Genomic DNA, 26952 nt, shown 5'->3' with positions numbered 1-26952 from the left:
TAAAGAGAAACATCTTGTTTATTGGTCTCAATTAATAGAAAAAGATAGGATAAAGTCAGTTGAGGAACTAAAATTTGAATATGACTTCAACTCTAACTCATGGCTTTACATACAGGAATGTAGACAATATATTATAAATAATTTGGATCTAATTCCCCTTTATTTAATATATCCATTACCTAAAATAATTTTATTTATGACTACACTTATTCAAAATATAAACACTGACAAAAACAAATTAGCACACGTAAACAAAATACTTAGAAATGATACAAAATGTCACACTGATAACTATTGGGAATATTTCAATATAATTAATAACTATGCTCCTAAAGATCAAGACAAACAAAATATACTAGAATCAGCCTACTACACTACTTCTTCCCTAAAGTGGAAGTTATACACCTGGAAATATATGCATAGGTCATTTATAATGCCTCACATTCTAAATAAAATTAATAAGAACATCAATGATTGTTGGAGATGCAAAGAAGTATTGAAAGCTGACTGGTCTCATATGTTCTTAGACTGCAGTCTTCTAAAAAAATACTGGGAAGATATAAATAGTTTTTTTTCAAGGTTTATTTACAGATAACTTCTTGATTTCTAAATCTTTAATTATATTTAACACTCCAGTACATCAAAGTGTAAAAAAATCCAAATATACATTAATATGGACTATCTTAGCAGTAGCAAGGAAAATTATAAGAATTAATTGGAAATCAGAAACTTTCCCTACGTTTCAAGAATTTAAAAATCTTCTTACTGAAGTTTGCAGTCTGGAACTTTTGACCATTAAGTCAAGAGCTAATAGAAATACATCTAGAATTAATATGTGGGAAAATGCACTAAACATGCTAGAAAATTATTGATTGTATAATGAACAAACCAATAATTTAGTTTAACATTTATGTGAATGTCATTTGTAAATAGTTATGTTATTAGTTAAATATAGAATGATTGTGGGTTTTTTAAATATTGTTAAAAATGGAATTCTTTATGTAATATATTTATTCAAATTTTAATAAAAATGTAAAAAAAAAAAACATATACAATACAAAAGTAAAAAGCTTCAAATGCTTACCTAAACACTGCTAGCAGGGGGGCAAGCCCCCCTACATCCCCATGGGGGCCTCTGCCCCCCACATCCCCCGTAACTTAAATATACCAACTCCAAGATCACACTACAGTGCAGGAATGGAAATCTTTCCATTCCGCACTTTATGGAGATGCCGGTTCTGCATTGTCGGCATTTCAAATGTCAATCATATGGTCTCGGCCATATGAAACACAGCATTTTGAAGTGTCAACAATGTGAAGGGGAGCCATATATATATATATATATATATATATATATATATATATATATATATATATATATTATATTATATTATATTATATTTATATATTTTAATACTCATATGATCTCAGAAACAATAAATCTATTAGCATAAAACAAATCAAAATTTGTTTGCTTTTTCATGTAGCATAGGAACAATAGATATAGTGTCATTAAACAATGTAATCGTTGTATAGCCAATTGGACTGAATCAAGTGTGTCAAGAAGACACATGTGCAAAATTGAGAGCTATGGGATGAATTTTTTGAGGGATAGGTGCCCATTTTTTTTAATTCAGAAAGAGACGACTACTGAGCGAGGGACCTATATATGTCTGGGTCAGGCAAGTTAGGTAGGTGAGGAAGCAAATGCAAACAAACAAAACAAATAAGACAAGAGACAGGGATGGTGAGGGACACAAAGTTGCAGGACAACATGATTGGATTGAGGGAGGGGACAACACAGGCTCAAGTTTGGAGAGAGTGAGAATTGAGTCCTCACCCACTGGGCTGTCATCACTGTCCAGTTACTCCACTAGTGAGGGAGAGCAACCTCTCCATCTGGTGTAGGCATGCACCAATGGTGCAGTACACGACTTTATGCAGCAAACTTGACACCTCTCTGTGGGTGATGAAATCATTACCTCCACCACCACTCCCAGAGGGTACCACTGCACCAGCATCTGAGGCAGAACTACCTGAGGGTGCAGGTGGCGCATGAGGAATAGAGGTAGTGCTGCCAGTTTTGCCCCCAGATGTGCTTGGCTTTGTTGCTGGAGCCAGGTGAGCATGGGCAGGCTGATTCAGTCGGGCTGGCCTACCTCGCTGTGCTGTGTAGCATTTCATGATGTGGTACACATGGATGATATGGAGACATTTTAACAACATATAATAGAAAAAAAAAAAAGATAAGGGTTGGGGTGAGTGAACAAAAAGAGAGATAAAATTAGTACCATCATATATGGCATACAATGCATTAACACAATTATACAATATACAACTCTTTTATCTGATATATTACTGTTAAGTGTACATCCTAACAGATACACATTAGAGTATAGTATAGTATAGTGTAGTATAGTATAGTATAATACAGTATAGTATACACACTATACTACAGATTGCTGAAAGCAATCATTGAAATGAGCATGTATCGCACATACTCGTTTTCCAATTATACAAATTACAGTTAACAGCAGGGCATTTATGCCATTGGTAAAGAGTTTTTAATCTAATATAAATATTATTTAAGAAATGCAGTACTGTATAGTTGGGATTCATGGTATTTGAACCCACAACAGGTTTGTGATGCACAGTAATGCATGCATGCTTGCTTTTAAAGTTAGAATATGGATGTTCAGTTTGATACAACTGTATAAAAAAAAACAAAAAGCTATCTTTAACTTTTAGAGCTACAGTAACACTTCTCTTGCACTGCATACACACCACTTGCATCTCTCAGTGTCTCCATTCAAGCAACATGAACTTGTCTTCAGCAGCAGGTGGGAAAGAACAGACAAGAGCAGAAGGTCATTATGCCTATATTTAGCTTTCTAAATATTACAAGTACTCTCTTATTGTCATACTTTAACAGTTGTGGGATGTAATCAGTCTCAAATTCATTCAACCAATGGTTAAGGGTATACCTTTTTCATCTCTGTAGGTCATTAAAATTATGTCTACACTGGTCTCCAGTGCATATGATGCCAGTGGCATGGATACAGCCTGAGCCAAACTATTCCATGCCTCAGACTTATACTGGGAGCCAGAATAGTCCCCTGCAGATGCCTGGGCCTATGATATCTCATTGAATGGGTATTTAGGAAATACCCATTCATTGAACAACTATTTATCAAAGCCAGTCTTCCTCAAACAGTAGATTTTAACTAGGGCACACAACCGGTTGGCCAAACATGTGACCGCAAAAATACCCCCAAAATTTAAAACCTGCCAAGTTGGGGGGCTTTGCCCCCCACACTCCCCAATGTGGGGGCTGTGCCCCTCCACACCCCTAACTAAATATACCCACTCCAAGATCGCACTACAGAAGGGAAAAGGGCAAATTCCAGATGCTGGCCAAAATCTGGTTTGCCCTAGTTAAAATCCACCATTCGATGAAGACTGGCTTTGATAAATAGTTGTTTGGTGAATGAAACAATATAGACCACCGAAGCCTTTGGTCTGTGGCTGTTTATCAGGAGTCCAATACATATCCTGGACTCCTGGACACCCCACGTTTGTGCCCTTAACCGGACATCTTCCTCGCTAACACCAGCTATGTCTACCAGACAAATTAGAGCAATGGAAACTGATGCTTTCCTGCCAATTCTGGTTATCGTGTTTACTGGTAGTGTGCAAACCCAAGCAATGATGCCAACCACATTTGCATGATGTTAAGCAGAGAGCAACAGTGCCAAGAAGGGAGGAATTAAATAATTGAAATTGGAAGGTTAATCTAACACTTGGCCTTACTTTCAGGGGGTTCTACTGATGTAGCCTAGAAATATATAAGTTTGCAGACATGCACTGGGGGAATAAATTTAATGACCTGATCATTTGTTTTTGCCTCTATACACTGATATAATTTATTTTTACACTGTGGGATTTAAACATAGGCATAAGGGCAGACATTTTCTTCTACAGTATTGAGTTTCCATCTTTGCCACAGAAGAAGTGTTGCTCAGACACAGTCAGGAATCATACATAAATACAGGTGAGAGTTTGAGGTGTTACACATGTATGTGTGTGTTCTGACAAGGTCACTGTATATAGATCAAATTGTGTATGTGTCTTATGTAATTGTGAAGACCATGCAAGTCCAAATAGCAGAATTATACTTATATAAATATAGTAGACAGTATACCCTCATTCATACATCTGAAAATACAATAATGGTGTCTTAACTCTAATACATATAATTCATATCAGCTCCAATATCAACAATGTTATAAATGACAGCGAATATAATGGGAAGTGGAACAACACTAAAGCTGTATGGAATATCCTGTATTAGAACCCAGGAACATGTATATGGTAATCCTACATTTAAACCTGTTGCCCGAGAATGTTGAAATAACACTTCTCTATTTTTCTCAGTTCATTGCTATAAACTGCACTGTCACAACAGTAAAAATAGGTTGTATACCCTGCACTATAACCCAGAACCATCTGTATTCCAACCCTACACTTACACCTGCTGCCACAGGACTAGTTACATGGTAGTTCCTAATTTACTAATCATTCTTAAGTTCTCTGTGTTAACCACCTTGTAACACTGCTTAGGGTGGTCTAATGGTTAAGGTGTTTGCCTTATAAACACGAGGTGCAGGGTTTGAGTCTCACAAGGGATAATTGGCTAGGCTTAAAATGGCTTGCAAGGGCAGTTAGCTTAGTACTAATCTATGCACCTATGAATGTAACTGGTTTTAATTATTGGCTGTCTGAGTCCTGTCTGCAGGTGTTTGATGGCTGCAGCTGTTGGGGAACCTTGCTAACTTCCGCACAACCCCGCTAAGCAAAGTTGCACAATGAAAAACAAAAATTGCAACAATGTATTGTTTTGAACCTTTGCCCTTTTATAGCCACCCTGCTTGCAGGTGTTCTGCAGGTGTTCTGTCTGCTTCCTGGGTGAGCCACTAGTCTATTTTGCACACAGCTGTGCTTAGCGGAAATGATATAAGCACAGCCAAACATGACATTCATTTTTCTCCATTTCCATTGTTTGTGTTAAGCTATGCACCACACAAACACTGTCCCCTCAAACAGGAAAAAGTAATTGAAATGAAGCAAAGCAATCTATAACATAAACACTACAAAATGTTAGTACACATGAAATATTTCTACATAGGTCTGGATTTAAACTCACACTTCAATGAACCATCAGAACACAGTAAGGGTGCCTTATCCTTCTTTGTCACACAAACACCTTTGCAACAAAGAACTGAAATCATTCTGCATACAACCAAGTACAACATCATCTACAGTACTATGAAACTATATAACCATTATTTGAACACGCATTCATTTTGGATGTAATATACTGACTGACCACACAGCCAGTTATGAATAATGCTTGCAAATCTGAAGCTCTGTCTTACCTCTTTGTGTTTGTTGCTCATTCTTCTCTTATCTGACCAGTAATCTGAGAGATGAAGTGTACAAGCCATTTTATATCATTGTCCTTAAAATGTGCGGAGGAAATTAAATGGCAATAATATGATATGCAGATGCCAACAAATTAAGGGGAGTTTGAATGATAATGAGCAGAACCTGTAAATTGTGTGCTTCTTACTTACATTTCCAGCTTTGACAAAATTCTAACACTTTCTAAGTCTAACGTGACACACCCACTGGATGTATGGCAGTCTGGATTGCTGTTGTGTTTACCTTCACCCTACCTGTAATCATTCACAGTTGCAATCCATTAAAAACTAACACTGAGGGAGCACCTGCACTATGTTTACATGTGCTACACAGAGCCCAAGTATTTGGGAAATAGAAATTCTAACGAGTTCAACCTGATTTGTACCTTCACAGTGTTGATAGCCCTGAACCTACACAATAAAAAGGCAACCGTGTAAGTAGGGAAACTGAAGTTGAGTATTTTTTATGTGGAGAACACAGAAAAGAGGCTATTACTATGGGATATATTTGCGCAGAAGATTACTGAACTTGAGAAGGTATGTTTGCTTAGATTTTTCAGCTATATACTGCATATACTGAAATGTCATTCAGTAAAATCTGTTTAATAGTTTATATATATATATATATATATATATATATATATATATATATATATATATATATATGTGTGTGTATATGTATATACACATATATATATATATATATATATATATATATATGTATAGGGGATTGGTACTAATTACCGAAGGAATTATTAACCGAAGCACAAATGGCCGGGCATACTTCTGCAAAAGTGCTTTTTACCGAAAAGCACTTTCGCAGAAGTATGTCTGCATCTAAAAGGAGTCGTGGGAGAATGACTGTTGCGGAGATCGTACTATGGTGCAGATAAGGGAATATTCTCTTTTCCTCACTGTAGTGCGATCTCTGAGTGAGAATATTAAAGTAGGGGGGTATGGGGGGCTAGTCCCTCACATGTGGGGTGCGGGAGGGCTTGCCCCCCTGCATAAAAGTAGATTTACTGTTTGTTTTTTTAACGCACTTTAATGAAAGCGCTTTTTCGGTGAAAGCACTTTCGTTTATATATAGATATATATATATATATATATATATATATATATATATATATATATATATATATATATATATATATATATATATATATATATATATAGTAGCAAAGGCTACACTCTAATCTGCATGCATTATTTAGAAGTGTACTGAAGGTATAACCATGTTTGCCAGGACATTTCACAGGTATACATCATTGGTAATACCTTAAAATTGAATGTTCTGTGTTAAATCTGTAGATTTTTCAGGGATAGTTCATTTGATAGCACTTTTACCATTTCAGTGATAGTTTGTTAGCAAAATGCATCATTTGCCTGTTCTTTTGGTGGTGGGGGAGCAAAGCTGCATTTTTGTTATGGTACAAACAAGGATATGTTGCTATTGTTACTGTCCTTTTTTGCATCCAGCCTGTTGTTCATATTTCAGATCTGTAGACTGTTTTATGTTTTTCCAGTGGGTAATACTGAAATGCTACCATTTCTGTTTTATCTGGGAAAAGTAATTTTGTAGTTATGTGATAGTTATGTCTATTAGCCTTTTGTTGTCTTTTAAGACACCAAGGACTATGGCAACCAGGCATCTCAATCCCTGAAAACCACCCTTCAGTGACTCTGAGAATCAGGTCATTGTGGAAGCTTTTAGGAGACATGTTGCCTTCCTGCTTGAGAGGGGACATGGAGATATGTTAGGCAGAATGCAAATTTGGCAGCAGATAGTTGCAGATGTGAATACAGCAGGTGGACACAGAAGGACATATGGTCAGGTGTGCCATAGGACCACTGACCTGATTTCATCTACATGGAGAAGATCAGCTGCAGTCACCAGTGACTGGATGGGTACTGGCGAGAGGTCTGCTATAGAGTCATCACTGACAGCAAATGAAGAGTTCCTGTCCACTGTCAGGGATTCAGACAGCTCCCCAGAAAATGCAGAACAGCATATCCTTGACATTAATGCTACTGTTTCAGGGACAGCAAACAAGTCCAGGAGGAGCCTCCAGGTAGGCTTTTGTATCTCTGTTTTTAAATACTGTTGTATAGTAAAACAATTTCAATCAATACATTAGATCTGTTTAACAACAAACTTTTTTGGAGTTGGGGTTGAAGATTGCTACAGTTGACAACACATTCTGATTAATTACACATCGGCTTTGAGTGGACTTGTAATCCACATTCTTGTTGAATGTGTAGATAATGGATGTATAAAGGAGGAAAAAGTATTACCTCTTGTGTTACTGTTAATTGAGCTGATGTCACCCTCACCTTTTGCTTGACTTCTTCCAGGCCCATCCTGCATAGGAAGCATACCATCATCTGCACATGGTAAGCTAAACATTTTTATGTCAGTGCTAATGAGCAGTTCCAAGAAATATTTTAGTGTGTGATGCTGCTGTAAGAACTGTTGTGTGTACTGATGTACTGTCTGAAATAGTGACACCACTGTTATTCTGTTAGTGTATATTGGACTATAGTAGCCTGGGCATTAATTTTTTCCTGTGTTTGTTGCTTATTATTATTCATGATCTTAATAGTGGAAGTGTGGGACTTCTACCACCTGATATCAGAGAATCAGTAGATTCTGGATGATGACGGTGTCCAAACAGAGGTACAGTAGAGGAGTGCAGAGGCTAAATCTGACACTAAGGTTGACATACAGCCATCCCCTGAAATTCCCTTGGACACAGCCAGTTGGCCTATGCCTACCCATTCCAGTGAACTCTCAGCTATTGAACAGGTGAAGGGTGAGACAATCAATTAGGGAAGTGTGATTACCATGGTGACTGTAGCCAAAGTGTAGGTGAGGTGTAGTGCAGGAGGGTGGTTCGGGGTGCTCAGCGGATGTTAGCTGTCCATTCTCCACCTGATCCAGGTGGATCTTCCTGTGCCACACAGTGTATGCTTAGGGCCATAATGGAGGCACAGGCATGTTCTCATAGGTCTTCCAGAGAAATTCTTAGGGTTATAGATGTGGCACAGGTTGACATGTGTGACCGCTTCCACCATGTTGCCAATTCAATGGATTGGATGAATAACATGGAATGGGTGGTGTCTATGATGAAACATCTTCTGGGAGGGGGACAGCATCCTCATGGGTGTAGGCCTCATCATCTGTTCTTAGCTGGCATGTTCATGCCCAATCATGCTCCTATAGTAGCAGTACTTTCACTGCTCCATCAGTGGCTGAGCTATCCACACCCAAATATGGCAGGCCATTGGATCATGGTCTAGGCATCCTCAGTGCTTGTCCAGCAGACATCAGTCACATTCAGCTAGCAGCAGTACATCTGGCTGTGGGTGAGGATGTGCCAGTGGAACTCTTGGCAGAGCCAGTTCTAGTGGTTGGGTACAACAACGATGGACTACTGCCTCTGCCATGCATGGCTCACACCTGTCTGACATACCAAGATGTAGAGCTAGCACAGAGCTTGGCTGTGTTTATGCAGACACTTACACACCAGTTGTACACACTTGTGTTGGTGTTAGAAAGTTAGACAGTTGATAGCATCAGACTTTTTTTGCATCAGTATTGTTAATGATCTTGTGAGTGTTGTGATGTCTGAAGCTGAAATGTGTCTCATTACTTTCTTACTTTTCTCTTTAATAATTTTTCCAGTACAAATGCATGGTGCTAAACTGAGGGCATTTGGTGACCATCAGTACTTTTGGGAGGTATGACTGTGATGCCTGTGGCCTACTACTTAATAATAGACATATAGAAGTCATATAAGTCTCTGATGTCACATGTTAAGGTAATTTCTGTACAAATCACCCACCTTTTACTTGCTTACACTACTTCGGAACAAAATGCAAGGATATTTCAGTCATTCATATGATTACACAATACACTACAGAGTCAACACTTACTTTGTAAATCCAGCAGTTGCAAAACTTTTAGTTCAGGGCTGGCTCTGTCAGATGCTAGCAATACACAACCATTACATGGGTAGGTAAAGGTTATAAGCATAGCCTGACAATGTTACTATATGTATGTGCATAAACGGAAGGTTTTAGCCCCTTAGATGGTGGGCGAGTGTACTCTGCATTGCCACATAGACAGCACCAGGGCATATTGAGCATGCCTATATGTGCCTACACCCACAGCAGCTGCTGGTTTCCTCTGTGACTCTTCACCTGTATGTGACTGTGGTGGAGGGATGTGTGCCTCTTCCCTTGTTGATCCTGCTGTAGCTGTTTTCTCTGGATGATGTTGTGTAGCATAGCACATACAGTGAATATTTTATAACATGTACATGGATTATACTGCAGGGATCCCCCAGATGTATCCAGGCACAAGAACCATGACTTCAGCATTCCAAACACATGCTCTATGATATTTCTGGTGTGAGTGTGTGCCTCATTATGGTGTTCTTCAGCAGGTGTATGTGCATTTCTCATAGGCATCATCATCCACAGTTCCAATGCCTAACCTGCATTCCCCAGTAAATGGCCCTGTGAGATATTCCCTCTAGTGAACATTTGATAGAGTTGGGAGGTGTGCCAGATATGTTAGTTGTGGTAACTTCCTAGATTGCCAGCACATGCGTTCAAGATGATTCTCTTGGCATTATACATGACTTGACATTTAATAGAGTGGAAGCCCTTTCCATTTATGTAGAGTCTTCCCTGCTTCCTGGATTGTGCCTTAATTTCTGTATGTCTGTAATCTATGGCACCCAGTACTTCATAGTGTGCTACAGAGTAGAACACCTGCATGTTTCTAGCCCTGTCTTCAGAAGTATGAGGAAAATATATGTGGTCATCGGCATGTTGTAGCATAGTATTCAGGAAATGATGGAGGATATTGGATGCTGATGTCTGTGACACCCCCAGCATGTCTCCTGTTGGTCTCTGAAAGGTACTTGTAGCTAAAATTCTAAGAGCCACATATACCTTTGTCTACACTGGGATGGGTTCCCCTCAGTTGTTCTGGCTCTGAAATGATAATGACATAGGTTGCAAAGTTCCTGTAGTGTGTCTCTATCCACCCTGTAGCCCTCTACAATTTCCATGTCATGTAGATTGTGATATGTTAAACGGGGTCTGAAAACTCTTCTTCTTGATCTTGGCCTATCAGCAGCAGCAGCAGCATGCACTTCAGTCTGTTGCGCATGCACATGAATTAAAGCAGCAGCAGCCCCTAACCTGTTTCTGTGTAGACTCTTTTCCATGGCTGTATTTCAATAGGTTTTGGAATTCGCAAGGAAAACCAGCACTAAGTCTATATATTTGCTTTAAAGTTTGTTGAATAGCGCATAATTCTTGGATTGGTTGATTAACATACAGTTCAGCTGCTTATCCTGTAATTAGCATGCCATGGTATTTACCTTGTTTGCACAGCTCTGCATGACTCTACACACATGCATAGCCACTTACTGAATCCAAAACTGTCTGCTATGTGACATGCACATGGTGTAAAAGCCCCGTGTAGGCTTTGCTGAATCTGGCCAGCTGTCTTACTCTATGTTATCTAAACTGTTTTGGAATTTGTTCCATTATACACTTTTGTGGTCCCAATAGTGGAAAAATGCTGCTGCTGTGAATATCTAAAAGGAGGCCTGTTGAAGGTTAGATGAGAGAAGAATAGAAGACTTTTTAATACTAGGACAGCCGAGGATAGAGAAGTAACAATCAGTGTCAGGTTTAGATGACAAGGAGAGCGCTAGATGGCAAATTAGCAACCGAATGACCTGCATATAACTTACTGCAGGCTGAAGTGTTCGGATTGTTTTTGTACAAATTAAGAAAAACTTCTTTACAGCTATAATTTTATGATATTAAGTCAGAAAAACACAGGTAGTCTATGCAAGACATACTGCAGAGCACACACTTAAGATAAAATATATAGTAATGTAAAAGTGGTAACATGTACCTCACCCCAATCAGACAAGCTGGAGTCAGTACAAATGTATCAGACCAGAGGTAGCTATTATATCCTGCAGCTTTTACTTGCAGTAAAGAACATTAGGAAGAAATAGTAATATGAAGTAAAAAGTCACGGAATACACAGAAACTATTCATCCTTGTTTGCAATTTCCATGTTGTGTATGAAGGCCTACTGTGCTGCTTACTAAAAATATATTTTTCTGACTAATGTAAAAATTGATTGTTTTACCCTGGTATGCATGTGCATATATGATAGGTAAACAACCATTTATCCCTTTTGTTCTTTTTGTTGCTGAAGAGATCAGCTATAGCACATAGCAAGCCAAAAGATGGCTTGATAGGCTGAAGGTTTTCAGTTAATATGAAAATGTTATTAATGCTTATGAAATCAATATACAGGATTAAGCAAATCATTCTGTTGCAAATATAATCAAAGTAGTCTAGCATTTTTAAAAAACTATTCAGATAAAAGTAGTAATCAAGGGGGACTTGCAGAAATACTGTAATAATAACCTTTCTAACACAATCCATATCATTAGCATAGTGCAGAATATTTTCTCAGTGTAAACTGTAGCACTATTTCATATCTTACACCTGCTTATTAGAATCTTAGTAAGCACTGTCAATAAACCATGTAGTGATGTAACACTTAATTATGAGTACATTTATTATCTCCATTTATGTGTCTTTTTTTTCTATTTTAACTACGTATTACTTTGCATTTCTTTTTTTCCCTTTCACTCCCATTTATCTTTCCTTTTCCACATGTCCAGAGATCCAGGAACAGCACAACCACATTCCTCCCAAGTTATGGAACATTCCTGATCCCTCTGTGCCTGCCCAGGGATGTCTTCACAAGGTTGAAGCTATGGCTCTGGACCTGTAGGGACCCCAACATGGTGCAGCCTGGAAAGACATAAAAGTCAAGAGCTTCAGGACCAGGTCAAAGATGTGGTATGGTGGCAGTGGAGAGATACCCTTGCCTCATAGAGGACTTTCTTCAGTGGGTGCTTGACTCATTGCCCAGGTTGGCTACAACCACTGGGGCACCAGCAGCCTCCACCTCCTCATCCCCAGAGTCTTCCACTATACAAACATCAGGCAGTGGAAACACTTCAGGCCTTCTGCACTAGGGTGGAGATTACTGTAACTCCTCTTCACCTGCCTCCTTCCTTAATCGTCTCTCCTGCACCCTTTTCTGTACTTCCTTCCCCAACTTTTCTATTATATCAAAACAATTTGAAAAAATGGGGATCTAATCCCCACCAAAAATATAGAATACTTCTTCTTCTACCTCCTCCAGCATAACCCTCTGATGTCTTCCTTCTGTACATCCCTTATATCTCCCTATTTTCCAGTTGCCCTATCTTCCTCTTTCACGCCTTTCAAACAACCAGCCAGGGTGTCCACATAAGGAAACCCCTATAATCAATATATAAATCCCTTTATATTTTTTCAAAGTTCATAATGAATAGCTGCACCGAGCATTGCTTGCCTTAACTATCTGCCATTAGTTAAAGTGGGCTTACACTGTGACTCACTTATGTATAACTTCCATAAAAATCCAAAGCCAGTCAAGACTTCACAAATAAATGGATTCATTCTGATATAACTAAACCATTAGTGTTGACATGTTATGCAACTGAAGAAAGTGGATGTTTCTTTGCACAGGCTTTTGCATAAATGTTGTAGGAATTGCAAATAGCCTGTGCTCACTGAAATTTGCATAGAAGCATAGCTGAGATATCCTCATATATGTGCTGTGCAAGTATGAACTTTGAACTAAAAATAAAACTCAGAGTATGTCAGAGTAGTCTAATTGGCTTTAGCTAGATAATGTGAGGTATACAATGTGGGATTGAATGAGGAAACATGAGATGTGAAGATATCCCACACTGTTACTTCATGTGACATCCCCACTCTGGGCCAGTAATCAAGGAACCTGAATCCTCACCACTGACACTGAAAAGGGATGTTCACTTGGAACAAAAATGGATACACCCAGTATTTCCAGATGCAGCTTTCTGCATCAAGCACAATTTCCATTAAATGCCCACATGGAGCACACTCACTCCTAGGTGTGGATTTCTCTATCCATCTCCCTCTAGGTCCCCAGTAAGACTCCCACTGGCACAGCTATAGAACTGAAACCTCAGCTGAGTGTCCAAGCCAAGTTCTCCACCTCTCTGTCTCTCTATGAAACTAGTGCTTTGTGTCCCTGCTGCAAGTGGCTGGTACACACACTCTTTAAGATTTGATTTTCACACACACACACACACACACACACACACACACACACACACACACACACACACACACACACACACACACACACACACGCACACACGCACACATGCATACACACACAAACATACACCTGGGAAAGGCTGGCACAGATTTATTACCTATGTCCCCTTCTGCCCAGACTATAAGGTAGTCACACTGCCAGCAAACAATCTAAAGCCAGTGACTTTAAGGCTTTTGCAAGGGTACCCAATTATACTGAGTACAATTAATATTAATACAAATGGTATTTTGACCAACAGCAAGGCTTTCAGGAGCTGCCAGAGCTGTCATGAAATATATGTAAGTACTCTCAGAGATTAAAATGTTCTCTAAAAGATCAACTACAATGACAAGTTTAAATATATTTAATAATATATAAGAAAAGAGCATGACAATATTAAATATATATTTACAATAAACACCAGAGTTTCAATCACAGGAAATATTAGAATGACACAGATGAATAGAGTCACACAGCTACAGAAAAATGTACTTAACTAATCCCAATCTATTTCCCTAACTAATTTAGAGAATTACTATACCTGGTCACTTACTAAAGCAAGGCAAAATGAAGTAGGTGAGGAATCTTTCTATGTCAGGTGCCAATAAGCAGACTGCTCCAGAGACTTCAGCCTCCTCTAATATTAAAACAGTATTTCTGTATAGAATGATATCATATACATCTGGTCATCTGACGTCTGGTTACCATGCAACCCCCTCTCCCATTGTTAGCAGCTGTCAGGAGGTATCACATATGAGTCAATAATACACATACACAGAGCCTTGCTAAGATCTACTGCAGCTCCATGAAGTCATAAAACAATAAAACACTTCCTCTCTTCCAACAGAAGCTAATTAAACATACTTCTTACAGACATTGCATCTCTTGCTTCATTCAAAACTGTGAGATAACATCTTTATGGCCTAGGCCCAGTAATTTAATTTCTTACTATTTCTCAAAGTTAGTTGCTGCTGAGTTTAACCTCTTTTCTTCCAGTATCCTCTGTTAAAACATGTACATTTAAACAGTTACAATAGAGTACAGTCTAATATACATGTATATTTCTTTTCTGTCCAGCAAGGCACATTGTTGATACATTTTTTTTTAACACAAGCAACATTACAAATACATTTTTAAATACAAGCATCTGTACAAATCAGACTGATATACAAACAACAAATAATTCTTTACAAAATTACAGCTAGCTGTGCTGGTATATGTTACATATCTGCTGCCTTACTTCTCCTGGGATAACTGGCAATACCTCACATCATCAGACTTCAGCACATGGGTTTTGATACAACTGACAGATGTGTGCTGTTCAGTTGTCATGGGCTCAACAACAGTATCTTAATAAAACTAATTGGGTAGTTTTATTAGAGAATTTAAAACAGTCATCTTATATTAAAATGCTACCATAGTATAAAGCAATCAATGTCTCTCATTAAAAATTTCCAGACAAGCCCAACACTCTGATGCAAAGAGATAAAATCCAAACAATCTTTTTGTTATAACATTGTTAAAGAATGCAGAGACTGAAAGACAAAGAAGGGGAGAAAGAAACAGAGCGAGAGAGAGAGAGAGAGAGAGAGAGTTGGACTGAGCAACTGATGCTGCCTCACCCACTCTGTCGGTGATGAAACATGAGACAATTCATAATTAGCCTGTAGAGAAGGAAAGAGACCTATAAGCAACAAATGCTAAGAAATCACCACTCATCAAGTGTCACAAAGCATAGTGACTGAACTCAGCAGATAAACAACAGTGGCCCGAGCAATTTATGCACCACAAATTATTACCTGATTGGTGACATAGAAAATTCTTAATAACAATATATGTGTAAATGTTAGACACAGACACATAAATATGTATAACAACTGACTTAATGACCATCTGATTTGAGTAATCAGACTTCTACCATCTATTATATTGCTTGCTCATATTTTGACTACACTTTGGTTTCTTGGTAATGTTGTGAAGCTAGAATGAGAATATAAAGGTGCCAGAGAAGTTTTCATGTTAGGTCATTACAATATATGGATTTTTTTTGTTTATGATGCAAGCATATGCAAATGTGGCAACTATGTCTATCATTTTGTGGGAATCATTCAAATCAACTTTAAATGCAAACATCTGTGCATATGAAATATCAAAATCTAACATTCCAAGCCAAAATATAAATGAGTTAGATCATCAGCAGAAATAGATAAGCTGATTTTGATGAATTATGAGAAATATATTAACATTTAGAAAGAGAATCTATTATAGTTAGAAACACGTAAAACATTTAGAGTGATTCATCTCTTATTATGCTATTCTGAATCAGTATTTGTATTTTGATAAGGTATCAACACACTGGCTACTCAATGTAAGAAGAAGAGATACCAAAACTTCAGTGTTAAAGATTGGATGATTATGATTATTATTTGTCAGTTAATGAAATAAAAAGGCATTGCTTTAGTCTTATTTATAACAATCAAAGGATGAATAACAAGATATTAACAGAGCAGTGTCTAAGTCAGAGAGAAAATGTAGTTTTATGTAGTATGAGAACTTTTCTGTAGAAGTATTTGGGGCAAATAAAACTGTGGAAAAATAAAGCACCTGGTCCATGTGGTTTTGTTGCTGACTTCTAACAAGGGTTTGAAAAGAATGGGCCAATTTTTCTCTTAAAAATGACTCAATACCTGATATTGATCCCTTTCATGTAATATGCCTCAAACAAATGTTCCCTTGATTAGGACAGAAAACAGAAGTCTCAGATTTGCTCATTTCCATCCAGTTTCAGTGTTTAGTGTATAATATAGGATTTTACCTAGCTTAATTAAGAAGATATTAGAAAAATAACTAAATTCTTTATTAAGATGCATTCCGTATATTTTTTAAACATCATGGAAGATAAAAGTTACAAATAAGAAGGTCCAGATTTTGGTAAATTGACTCCTCAAACATCTCATTTTTTGAAACTCCCTACTTTTTCAGATTTGATGAGGCTAAGGAGTTTCCCTAATTCACTACAGATACATGGGTTCTGTTGGTTTGGTTGACAGGAAGTTTGGTTGACATCTGCTTAATGACCGCATTTGGTTGATTATACAGATAGCTGAAAGGTGTGTGAGATCAACAATCCCCAATTTAGAGGATATTCCCTTTCCCATTGGATTGTGTGATCTTGGAGTTTGTATATAAAATTAGTAGGTGGAGTGTGTGAGGAGCAGCTTCCCACATGGTTGGATGTTATTTATGTTGTTTTTAAGTAACATTTGCATTTACAAAGAAGATAACTCATTGCACCTATAAAGTGTTCACATTTAATAACTGAATAATCTTTAATATTTAAATAAGCTTTATAGACAATGGGGAACAATTGACTCCCTGCCTCTTCTTTCTGCTAGTAATTCCTGCTTTTAGCAAACATTCTTACAAAACCTAATTTGTACAGTTGTCCTCTACTATATATGTAAGTTGTATATACAATTTGTTTATATAAATTGTATATATGCACAATTCTGCCAAATCTTAATTCCTTCATTTGTATTCCTATGGCACCATTTTTGCTGTGTGAATATATAATTCACTACTGGATTTCACTGCTGTAACTTGTACAACTGTGATTGCATACCTGTGCATGGATTGTGCCTGAAAAGGGTCTTCAGACCAGTCAACTTACATGGTTATCAAACAGAAAAAAAGAAATATATAAATTAAGAAAGAAAGAGCGCTTTCTCTTGTATATAAAGTTCTTGAAGCCAATTCTCCTTAATATGAATATACACACTGGCTGAAGCATTTGTGTTAACTTGGCCCCATAACATGGAGGAATGATGCTCTCTGCACCCAAAATGACCCGTGTTTAATTAGTAGCATAGGAGTTGGAGGGACCAGGTGGTAAGGGTAAGTATGAGTGACCCACACTGGCTCTTCTGTCCTGAGGAGAGGTCAGCAGCATGGGTGCCAGCTCTGTACAGCCAGGGGAAGCGGGAGCACCCCTACTTTTACAGCTGCAAGACCTGTCGAGAAAAATTAATGAAGTTGAGTTTTCACTCTAACATGGATTCGCATGGGGAAGTTAAACTAACAAAACTAGTTGTTCTTGTTCTCTTATTGCTCTGTGTTACAGGAGTTATGTTGCCGCTGTTCAGTTGGTGCTGCCAGACTCATGCCGGTAAGGAGAGTTTTGTTCTTTTATTTGCAGGAGTTATGCTGCTCCTGCATGTGTGTTTGTGTGTGTGTGTGAAATGCCCCAGTTAGGTATACTTGGTGGTTAGTGTTACTCAGGCTCAAACAAGAGCTTGAATTCTCTACCCATACCACCACTTGTGACACATAGCTCTCAACTGTCCAGATTTTCACAAAATATCGGATCATACTTTTGGTCTGTTTCTCTTAAAATTTGTGTTTTTCTGGCAAATCAGTGAGAACTGAATTCATTAAATAATGATAGCTCATTAAGTTTCAGTCTTCCTATCTTTCAGGAAATACATGGTAACACAAAACACTTCATTTTAGCAACTTTCTAAGATTATACAAGCACTATTTAAAATGTGTCCCTGGTTTTGGGCCTTTGCCCCCCCCCCCCAATAAATGTTGGCTTTTTCCAGATTTCTTGCGCTACAAAGTTGATTTAGTTGATCATCAAGTGGATTTTACAAGGAGCTGAGAGCTTCAGGGGAAGAGAAGTTTAATGCTACTTAGGCTAAGTTGTTTGCATTGTTAGTAGCACAGCAGGTAGTATACTTGCTTGTGATGCAGAAGACTCCCATAGTATGTAGATGGATCGCTGATACTATACTGTGTTGTACTTTAATGGGAGTGGATGCTGCAGTCCTATGAATGTTCTCTTTTGGAGGAGTTACTTAGTAGCTATGAACCCATTATCAATTTGCCATCCATTCCCCATTGCAAAATTACTAGCTTATCATTTTTTTAATGTAGCATAGGCAATTTATTCTTCAAGGTTAACAGGCACTTTATTTGTAGACGAAACAATGAAATATAAAGTTGTTTGCTAGCAGCAACCTCTTTATTAGTTACAGATCCTTTTAATATGGAATTAATTGGATGACTTACTTCTGCAGAAATTTTGCATATTTACTGATATTGGTGGATTGTAATGACAGAAGTTTGAGTGGCCTTTTATGGTTGAAATTTTCCGAAATGGGTAATTTTGTCATTATTGGTTCATACATTTTGTTTCATTGCTCACTAGAAGACTGTTCCAAACTACAAATTTAAAACACATTCTAACAAGTGGTGCTGTATTATACAAGGAATAGAACTGAATACAGTCAGGTTAATACAATCAGGAAGGTGAATCAAATGCTTGCTCACAGGATGCAGGAGATCAAATCAGAGGAAGAGACCAGTCACCAATGGTGCACCTCAGGGTTCAGTGCTGAGAGTCTTTCTGTTTGGTATATACATCAAAAAAGTAAAAGGAAATGCCAAAGGGCTTTGGCCGACTACGTTTGAGATGATTGCAAGCTAGGAGCAGTTATTGAATCCCCAAATGACTTAACTATCATACAGGAAGGTTTGTCCCAAACAATAATTGGTGCCAGAATCATGAATTGAAACTAAACTCCAAGAAATACATTATCGTATCCTTTGGGAAGTCATCTACTCCAGGGAACTGCCAAACTGACAATGCCCTCTGAGAAGTGACTCAGTTGTTTGGCATTTGGGAACTTGTGTGTATAGTGACTTAACTTTTGACCAACATGTGCCCAGAGTCATAAGAAATTATTTCTATATTGTACAGCTTATAAATAAATTGATTGTGACTAGATCTAGATATGTTATTGTCCCCCTTAACAAAGCCCTCATTAGGTCAATCGTTTTGTATAATGCCCACTTTGGCATGCACCTGTCCAGACCCATGCAACAATTGGAATACCCACAGAGATACCTTACTAAAAGGATACAAGTCCTAAACAGTAGGTCTTGCATGGACTACCTTAAAGATTTATCACTATACTCTGTATCCTACAGAGTGCTTAGAAGTGATATGTCTGACATACAAGGCATCCTCTGACTTAATTCAGATGGACCTACTGAACATCAGCAAGTCAAATTTCATCAGAAATACTCAGTCCAGGTATATAAACTGAATGTTGTGGAGAGATGGATATATATATATATCCAGAACAGACTATCTATTCAAGTCAAACAAAGTTTATCCCTGTCCATATTCAAATGCAACTTAAATCTATTCATGGGTAATAAAAAATGTACTCCAGGATTACCTCTTGTGCCACTAATGGATAGAGGCAGTTCCTAAATGCTGCATCCCTTACACGGATCCCCTCAATTTATCTATAGTGTGAACATATTTATTCTAACTAGGGCTAATATACAATTATCAGTCATGGAGTGGGTAAGACCAATTAGGAAGTGTTAATTCAAGCACCAAAATAGAAATTGGCTAAGCTTAAAATGTCCTCCAAGAGAACCTGTGTTGTGGTAGTAAACAGTTTTAACAAAATTGCCCTATTTAGATCATTAAGTGCCTCTGTCACCCTCTGCCCCCTCAGTCTTCAACAGCTTCCGGTGCCTCTGGTCAGCAGCTTGGTTCACTGGACTGGCTACATGTGCTTGAATGCAGACATATCCCTGCATTATTAAGAGATCAGTGTGTTTGTGCTGCAAGCTTTGCACTGCTTTGTTGAGAGGTGGCTGGCAATGAAGAGGCAACAGAGTAACTGATGTGGATTGATGGTCAGCACACATGATAGCAGAAAATAGTAAGAAAAAAATATTTGGATGAAAAACTGCACTATTTTGAGAAAAAAAAACATTTGCTGCAGGCATTTCTCTAAAGTACTTAACAAAAGATCATCATCAAAAGTTTGAACAAAAAAACACCAAACAGAAGTCGTGTTCCTTGACATGCTGAGTTAACATATCAGTGAACTAAAGAAAAACATGTTTTTAGAAATCAAAAGGAATAGGCAGACTAAAATGTTACTTGTGTAGTCCTTTGCTCTTTTCCTTAGCACGTTTATAATACTTAGAAACACGAAGGTCTCCATGTCTGTTAATAGCATGTGTACAACGTCAGCACCTCAAGCAGACTGACATACTATACCCTTATAGAGTTTCTGGAGTGCAGCAGTTATGGAATGTGGTATGCATAACAAAATGGCGCAAAGTAAATTGAATTCCCAAGACTTTCATTTCAGAGAATATTGTTGATTCATGACAAGCACTTCACTGGCATCTAGGGTAAAAAGGAAAGCTAGGAACAGCCTTAAACAAGTAATGCAGATTTAAATGAAGTATAAAATAAGAAAACTGTATATCACAGTGCTTCATTGAATAAAGTTTCTGCCACACAACTCCAAGGGTCCAGATTCAGCCCTAACCTGCAGAGAAACATGCAAGTCGATTGGTTACTGTGAATTGTTCTTGTATGTTACATTTGCATTCGCTGTTGTGGATTATGTAAGACCATCTCATTTGCCCAGATAACAAATGCATATGTATGATTTATCCTTTGCAATCTGGTTGTTTTCAGACCGAACTAAGTATATGCACTGCTCTTGACACTCATGATGTAGTCCTGATTTTGAGTTCCTCAATTTCCATGTGCAATACTGGAGAAAATGAGCAAGCCATTTACATTCATAGTTTTTGCAAGTCATGCCTGAAAAGAGGTACTTATGCCTTGTGGCCATATCTAATTAATTGAAACATATGTAAAACAAATGGATTACTATGAAGGGCCTGCACCTATTGATGGGCTCAGAATATTACATGAATATGTGAGCCATGGTATATTTCAAACCAGAGCCAAATATATTTAAAACTATCCTCAAATGGGTAGATTTGTTTTGCAGAATTAGAAGACAGTATCAGCCGTATGAACTCCTGGTCATATATATTATCTTCTGCAGCACATCTTCCTCAAGAGCATCACTTATTTCACAGATCCCGATGCTGAACAATACTGTGATGACAATTACAATAAAATGAATTCACTTTTTCATGTCGGATTACAGAAATCTAACAGGAATATGAAAACATAGACAAAGTTGTCTACTTTAAAAAGCATTCTTTTCTAAACCATAAAATGAAAAAGAAAAAAGACTCCATTGCTGCCATCATTTACCATCTTTCATGTGGATTAATTTGTAGAAGTCTTACTTAAATTACTCCCTGCAAAAAGGAAGAGCGATGTGACAGAGGTAACATGCTCTAAAGGGATAATATAGTATAATAAGGTTTGTCATTAAATGTATATCCGCAGTAAAGCATCCGCTGCTGTTTTAACTTATATCAGATTACATTGATGCTTTAGTCTGTCATCCATTAAATTGTATACTTTAATCTTTTATGTAGCTAGTTTATTCCCTGTGCACATTTGTGGAGGGTGAGATTTGGTGCAAACATTAAATTGACACAAGTTTTGTTCATTACATGTACTTGACCTGTCATCTTGTTCTGTTATATTGACATAATGATATTGTATTACTGTTCTTCACTTTCATTTAGTTCTTTCTAGAAGTGTTTGCAAATTAGGCTGCCACTTAAATTTATTGTCATGTATCTGACATGTGGCTTATATCTCATTCTAGTGTTTAATAAAAGGTATGAGATCCTATTTCATGTAAAAAATTAAAGATTAACTAACAATGAAAAATATGATGCCACTTTATTAGGTATGATCAGTAAATTTGTATGCATAATTAATATTTTGTTTTATAATTTTCTTAGGATAACCATAGAGACATGTACACTACAATTTCAAGCCAAACCATATGGATAAGTGACTTGATAAGAATCATTTATTAATGAGCAGATGTTAGGAGAATCACACTCATATTCAAACGTGCATATTATGAACATTGTTAACACTGTGAAGTGTAAGCATTATGTAGGACAGCTGGGACTTTGCAGGTCAATCCCTTTAATATATTAGAAAATGTCATATTTTAAAGTATAATATATGTTCACATTCTTAAAAAAAGGGTTTTATTTATTTTTTTCTCACCAGACTTTTGCAATCATAGAATAGACATTAATGAAGAATGTTAAAAACAGCATTCAAATGACCATATATATTTAACACTCATATTTAAATGAGTTATCCAAAGACAGTTTTAAGTATTTTTGTGTAATTAATAAAGCTTGTTAAAACAATACTAAATTATTATATATTTTTCTATGACTGAGTACTTAGGAAAAATAAATACCTCTATGTAAATGAGCAAGTTGAGGAAACAGCTTCAAGTTTATTCATGAGGCAAGCAACACCCACACACACATACATACATAATAAATACTTACATACATACATACTCAAATGAGCAAGAAATTCAAAATTGAGTTGATATTACAAGTGCTTTCCATATCATGAAATTTTTATAGAATGTGTCATCTACAATTAATACTGCGTTTATGCCATTTTTTATGCAGAAGAAAAACAAAATAGACAAAGAGAGAGTACAGGCTGGATGGAGTGGGTGGAGAAGAGTGTCAGGAGTGATTTGTGACAGACGAGTATCAGTAAGAGTGAAAGGGAAGGTCTACAAGAGGGTAGTGAGACCAGCTATGTTATATGGGTTGGAGACAGTGGCATTGACAAAAAGGCAGGAGTCAGAGCTTGACGTGGCAGAGTTGAAGATGTTAAGATTTGCACTGGGTGTGATGAGGATGGACAGGATTAGGAATAAGTATATTAGGAGGTCAGCCCAGGTTGGAAGGTTTGGAGACAAAGCCAGAGAGACAAGATAACATTGGTTTGGACATGTGCTGAGGAGGGATGCAGAGTATATTGGGAAAAAGATGCTAAGAATGAAGCTGCCAGGTAGCAGGAAAAGAGGAAGGCCTAAGATAAGGTTAGTGGATGTGTTGAGAGAGGACATGCAGGCGGTTGGTGTGACAGAGCAAGATGCAGAGGACAATAAGAAATGGAAACAGTTGATCTGCTGTGGCGACCCCTAACGGGAGCAGCCGAAAGAAGAAGAAGAAGAAGAAGATTAACTTTTAATACATTTTACTTAAGGTATATCTAACTTTCAGTCTAGCATTTCATGTAACAAGTTTGTGCTGTTAGAAATATAATCACTGGAATAATGAGAATTTCCTGTCATTTTATTTAGTGAGGCCACAAATATATTTGAGACAGTATACAATGTGACTGAATCACATGGAGGCAACTTTTGCACCGATGAGTGCCTAATCCTGACATGTCAGCCTTATTCTAAAACAGAATTTGTAAGGAAGCCTTACATGCTTCAAGCTGAGCTGCATATTGTTCATTAACAGTATTGTGCAAAGCTGCTGGTTGCATTAAATCACATCGAATTCATGCACACCGGACATGTAAGGTGTCCATGTTATTAAATGTTTTAATCAAAGCCATGTGCAACAGTACGTATTATGTAAGTCAGTATCTGTGCATGCATTACTATACTGTGCTTTTTTCACAGCTAAGTGTTGTCCTATTTACTCAGGTTTAACTTTCAGTTAATGTGCATCACATTCAGACAGATTGCCACACATTGTGACACACGTGTTGCAGTGCGGGCTTGTTCACCTGCTGCTCTCTGTCCTGCATCATTCTGCAAAGCATGTGTGAAGAAATACAGGCCCATGTGCAGTACTGACTGTTTAATCACCCTCCAGGATCTTTATCTTGTCCTGTAGGGGCACTATATTTGTATGTTACCAAAGTGTGAACTCACTTCCTGTTAGGCCTCATTATTTTAATATGGGGCAGAAAGCAAATGATACAAGTCAGCAACTGTTTTCTGTGCTGTTCAGCTGTGTGTCACAATCAGACTCCTCCATGATTCCTGTCAATCATTGATGTGTTTATTGCTGAATGGAAAAATATATATCCATTTTCAAAATTGCCTGTTATCCATACTGTGAATTACAGTTTTGGTAACCACACATTTATTTTAATACACGCACCTGATGTGAAAGCCTCAGGGCTTTTGCCTTGTATATTTGTGGCTTCTTTTGAATTGACTCACGTGTAGATTCAGGACAGGTTTCTGCATTTTTGTGCCACTACACAGTAAGTCATAAATACAACAGAATCATCACTTTAGCGATAGTTGTACACCACTCACAAGTTATATGTACAGTTAATTCAGAAGTTCAACTGACAGAGATTGGAATCCAGTGCTAATATCTTTATTGGATAGACAGGGTGGAAACTCCAATAACACCAGATCTGGATCATGGTCAAATGGGGCCATAGCCAGGGTAATGGATCAGGGGTCCCCCTGCATCACTACTCCCCTAGTGTCCCTGCCCCCCCCAGCATTCCCACCCAGAACTCATTCCGCTGTCCCATTATTTGCCTCTCTCTCTCTCCATCTCTCGCGCTCCAGTTACCATAAACCACTGTTCTAACTTATCAATGTGCATACTAGATTCTTCTTTACTTTTACAATGATTACAGATATTTGGATTTAATGTAAAACGTTTATTTCAGATGTATAGTGCAAACACTGATAGCCATTTGCTAAACAAAATAATACAGTCTCACAATGAAAACAGACTTCGCATGACCAATTTTACATTTCTCTTCCCTTGAAACCCACATTCATAGTAAATGGAACTGGCCAGTGGTGGATTAAGTATAGGTTTATGGGCTGTTTTCAAACCATGGGCTCTCTGCACCCACACTTTTAGGACCATACAAAATGCATGTGTTCTTTGATTCACCTTCCTGGCTATAATAAATTATATTCTTTGTTTAATATGGCACCACATGTTAGAGTGTGTTTTAAATTTGCAGTTTTGAACATTTTTCCAGTAAGCAGGGAAACAAAACATATGAGCCAGTAATGACAAGGCTACACATTTCAGAACATTTCAACCATAAAAGGCCACTCAGACTGTTGTCGTTATAATCCACCAGTAACAGTCAATATGCACAATATCTGCAGAAGTAAAAGTCATCTGAATAATTTCACATTAAAGACATCTGTATCTAATGAAGAGGTAGCTGCTGGCAAACAACTTTGCTTTTCAGTGTTTCATCTACAAATTCAGTGCTTGCTACCCTTGAAGAATAAAATTGCTTATGTTACTTTAAAATAATGGTGTGCTAGTAATATGCATTAGCCAGCAAACAGGCAACAGCTTCATAATTACTAGACATCTGATCCAAGGGAGGAGAACATCAGGAGTGCAATACCCCCTCCACCTTATACTGCATAGGTATCTGACAGGTAACTGATGCACCTGGAGGGGGAAGAAACCCACAGTCTTATGCACCAAAGGCAAGCATGCTACTTGTTACACCAGTGACACTGAACCACTAAAAGTCTATGTCTGACATTGATAGACTGCAATCCTGAGAGATTTACAAAGAACAAAAAATAAATAAATAAATACACCTCATTACAGCGAGTGCACCTCCAGGCATTATTACTGTTACCTCGTACTGCCCATCTAGGTGTCAAATATTACTTTTTCATATTTACATTAATAATTCCAAAACCATGTTACATACAAGGAATCAGAATATTTTATCTTGAAGCATACATGATGCAAACACTATTGTATTGATATTTGACCTCTGTCAGTAAGTTTTTGTTTGAACTGCAAGGGGATAACTTCATTTTTTAAAGGCTCAAGCCATACCCTCTGGGAGTTAAATGTACACACTCAAAAGAGCTGTACTGGAGGGAATGAGTTAAAGGAGACCAATTATCAAGGTTCAGAGTTTGTCTCTGAGCAATGTCACTTAACTAGACAGCCCACCTAACTAGTGCATTATGCACACGTACACACCCACATTTCACGCTCCACTCACTATTTTGACTTGAGTCCTACACATGTTCTGCTCTATTTGATGGCTACCATATATAAATCCCATTTTCATGTTGCTCTGATGCTCTCAGCTCTACATTTTTAAACATTTGGTTGCTGGCTGTTAAATCAAATATCCCACAGTTTACCTTAGGATAATATGCTAATGCTGAGGTTTCTGGGGCTTGCTGTTATTTACAGAAGTCTCCAGTCTCTGGCAAGGTCCTAAAGCCCTCCTGTATTCTTTCAGAAAGTGTCCTGTGAGATCCTAAAGCCCTCCTGTGAAAGTCTTCTGTTTTGTTTTATTTACATAAGATTTTATTTTTTATCACCCCACCACCAACAACATGAGGCCTATGCAGCTGCCTAGGTTACATAGTGCTGGATCTGACTCTGAACACCATTTTTGAAAAAAAAAAAATACCTAAGTACTACATGCTAGAATGCATGATATAC

Source organism: Protopterus annectens, chromosome 5.part1 (genome assembly GCF_019279795.1).
Source record: "Protopterus annectens isolate FY-2018-M chromosome 5.part1, PAN1.0, whole genome shotgun sequence".
NCBI lineage: Eukaryota > Metazoa > Chordata > Ceratodontiformes > Protopteridae > Protopterus > Protopterus annectens.
This window is presented reverse-complemented; position numbering follows the sequence as displayed.